Below are 4351 nucleotides of genomic sequence, written 5' to 3' on the forward strand. Positions count from 1 at the left end.
AGGACTCTGAGCAGCCCAAGATGGCGAGACCCTACTCACCCTCTCCACAACATCCTCGCTGTCAGTGACCCTATACTCACCCTCTTTACAACATCCTCGCTGTCAGTGACCCTATACTCACCCTCTCCACAACATCCTCGCTGTCAGTGACCCTATACTCACCCTCTCCACAACATCCTCGCTGTCAGTGACCCTATACTCACCCTCTCCACAACATCCTTGCTGTCAGTGACCCTATACTCACCCTCTCCACAACATCCTCGCTGTCAGTGACCCTATACTCACCCTCTCCACAACATCCTCGCTGTCAGTGACCCTATACTCACCCTCTCCACAACATCCTCGCTGTCAGTGACCCTATACTCACCCTCTCCACAACATCCTCGCTGTCAGTGACCCTATACTCACCCTCTCCACAACATCCTCGCTGTCAGTGACCCTATACTCACCCTCTCCACAACATCCTCGCTGTCAGTGACCCTATACTCACCCTCTCCACAACATTTTTATTTAGTGTGGGGGAAATGTTTGCTCAACTCCAGTAGTCCAGTGTGTGTGGACGCCATTAGCAATACCTTGTTTGGCCACAGGGCGTCTCCACTGCCCTCTGTGACCTGATTAACCATACATGAGGTGGAATTAGTTTATTTCTCTTAACCCATTGATACCTGATGCAGCATTTGTGTGTGTATCCCTTTAAGACCGCAAACCATGTGACACGGTTCGCGGTCTTAAAGGGATACACACACGACTCCGAAACGATTCAGGACTTTTTCATTGAATTGGTCCTAAGAAACCTAAGTCTCTCCATCCGTATAACAGAGTAGAGGTCATATGCGTCCACCACAGTTGGAAAGAAGGTGAAGAGGATGACTTCCATTCCTTCAGAATCCGTTTTTCGGCAACAGTTGTCCCTTGTGTTAGAGACTGTTGTGCAGCTGTAGCCAAGTTCAGAGAGGACTCTGAGCAGCCCAAGATGGCGAGACCCTACTCACCCTCTCCACAACATCCTCGCTGTCAGTGACCCTATACTCACCCTCTTTACAACATCCTCGCTGTCAGTGACCCTATACTCACCCTCTCCACAACATCCTCGCTGTCAGTGGTCCTACTCACCCTCTTCACAACATCCTCGCTGTCAGTGGTCCTACTCACCCTCTCCACAACATCCTCGCTGTGAGTGACCCTATACTCACCCTCTCCACAACATCCTCGCTGTCAGTGGTCCTACTCACCCTCTTCACAACATCCTCGCTGTCAGTGGTCCTACTCACCCTCTCCACAACATCCTCGCTGTCAGTGACCCTATACTCACCCTCTCCACAACATCCTCGCTGTCAGTGGTCCTACTCACCCTCTCCACAACATCCTCACTGTCAGTGACCCTATACTCACCCTCTCCACAACATCCTCGCTGTCAGTGGTCCTACTCACCCTCTTTACAACATCCTCGCTGTCAGTGACCCTATACTCACCCTCTCCACAACATCCTCGCTGTCAGTTACCCTATACTCACCCTCTCCACAACATCCTCGCTGTCAGTGACCCTATACTCACCCTCTCCACAACATCCTCGCTGTCAGTGACCCTATACTCACCCTCTCCACAACATCCTTGCTGTCAGTGACCCTATACTCACCCTCTCCACAACATGCTCGCTGTCAGTGACCCTATACTCACCCTCTCCACAACATCCTCGCTGTCAGTGACCCTATACTCACCCTCTCCACAACATCCTCGCTGTCAGTGACCCTATACTCACCCTCTCCACAACATCCTCGCTGTCAGTGACCCTATACTCACCCTCTACACAACATCCTCGCTGTCAGTGACCCTATACTCACCCTCTCCACAACATCCTCGCTGTCAGTGACCCTATACTCACCCTCTCCACAACATTTTTATTTAGTGTGGGGGAAATGTTTGCTCAACTCCAGTAGTCCAGTGTGTGTGGACGCCATTAGCAATACCTTGTTTGGCCACAGGGCGTCTCCACTGCCCTCTGTGACCTGATTAATCATACATGAGGTGGAATTAGTTTATTTATCTTAACCCATTGATACCTGATGCAGCATTTGTGTGTGTATCCCTTTAAGACCGCGAACCATGTGACGCGGTTCGCGGTCTTAAAGGGATACACACACGACTCCCAAACGATTCAGGACTTTTTCATTGAATTGGTCCTAAGAAACCTAAGTCTCTCCATCCGTATAACAGAGTAGAGGTCATATGCGTCCACCACAGTTGGAAAGAAGGTGAAGAGGATGACTTCCATTCCTTCAGAATCCGTTTTTCGGCAACAGTTGTCCCTTGTGTTAGAGACTGTTGCGCAGCTGTAGCCAAGTTCAGAGAGGACTCTGAGCAGCCCAAGATGGCGAGACCCTACTCACCCTCTCCACAACATCCTCGCTGTCAGTGACCCTATACTCACCCTCTTTACAACATCCTCGCTGTCAGTGACCCTATACTCACCCTCTCCACAACATCCTCGCTGTCAGTGGTCCTACTCAACCTCTTCACAACATCCTCGCTGTCAGTGGTCCTACTCACCCTCTCCACAACATCCTCGCTGTCAGTGGTCCTACTCACCCTCTCCACAACATCCTCGCTGTCAGTGACCCTATACTCACCCTCTCCGCAACATCCTCGCTGTCAGTGGTCCTACTCACCCTCTTTACAACATCCTCGCTGTCAGTGACCCTATACTCACCCTCTCCACAACATCCTCGCTGTCAGTGACCCTATACTCACCCTCTCCACAACATCCTCGCTGTCAGTGACCCTATACTCACCCTCTCCACAACATCCTCGCTGTCAGTGACCCTATACTCACCCTCTCCACAACATCCTCGCTGTCAGTGACCCTATACTCACCCTCTCCACAACATCCTCGCTGTCAGTGACCCTATACTCACCCTCTCCATAACATCCTCGCTGTCAGTGACCCTATACTCACCCTCTCCACAACATCCTCGCTGTCAGTGACCCTATACTCACCCTCTCCACAACATTTTTATTTAGTGTGGGGGAAATGTTTGCTCAACTCCAGTAGTCCAGTGTGTGTGGACGCCATTAGCAATACCTTGTTTGGCCACAGGGCATCTCCACTGCCCTCTGTGACCTGATTAACCATACATGAGGTGGAATTAGTTTATTTCTCTTAACCCATTGATACCTGATGCAGCATTTGTGTGTGTATCCCTTTAAGACCGCAAACCATGTGACACGGTTCGCGGTCTTAAAGGGATACACACACGACTCCCAAACGATTCAGGACTTTTTCATTGAATTGGTCCTAAGAAACCTAAGTCTCTCCATCCGTATAACAGAGTAGAGGTCATATGCGTCCACCACAGTTGGAAAGAAGGTGAAGAGGATGACTTCCATTCCTTCAGAATCCGTTTTTCGGCAACAGTTGTCCCTTGTGTTAGAGACTGTTGTGCAGCTGTAGCCAAGTTCAGAGAGGACTCTGAGCAGCCCAAGATGGCGAGACCCTACTCACCCTCTCCACAACATCCTCGCTGTCAGTGACCCTATACTCACCCTCTTTACAACATCCTCGCTGTCAGTGACCCTATACTCACCCTCTCCACAACATCCTCGCTGTCAGTGACCCTATACTCACCCTCTCCACAACATCCTCGCTGTCAGTGACCCTATACTCACCCTCTCCACAACATCCTTGCTGTCAGTGACCCTATACTCACCCTCTCCACAACATCCTCGCTGTCAGTGACCCTATACTCACCCTCTCCACAACATCCTCGCTGTCAGTTACCCTATACTCACCCTCTCCACAACATCCTCGCTGTCAGTGACCCTATACTCACCCTCTCCACAACATCCTCGCTGTCAGTGACCCTATACTCACCCTCTACACAACATCCTCGCTGTCAGTGACCCTATACTCACCCTCTCCACAACATCCTCGCTGTCAGTGACCCTATACTCACCCTCTCCACAACATCCTCGCTGTCAGTGACCCTATACTCACCCTCTCCACAACATCCTTGCTGTCAGTGACCCTATACTCACCCTCTCCACAACATGCTCGCTGTCAGTGACCCTATACTCACCCTCTCCACAACATCCTCGCTGTCAGTGACCCTATACTCACCCTCTCCACAACATCCTCGCTGTCAGTGACCCTATACTCACCCTCTCCACAACATCCTCGCTGTCAGTGACCCTATACTCACCCTCTACACAACATCCTTGCTGTCAGTGACCCTATACTCACCCTCTCCACAACATCCTCGCTGTCAGTGACCCTATACTCACCCTCTCCACAACATTTTTATTTAGTGTGGGGGAAATGTTTGCTCAACTCCAGTAGTCCAGTGTGTGTGGA

This window comes from Poromitra crassiceps, assembly GCF_964638095.1.
Source record: "Poromitra crassiceps genome assembly, contig: HAP1_SCAFFOLD_314, whole genome shotgun sequence".
Classification (NCBI taxonomy): domain Eukaryota; kingdom Metazoa; phylum Chordata; class Actinopteri; order Beryciformes; family Melamphaidae; genus Poromitra; species Poromitra crassiceps.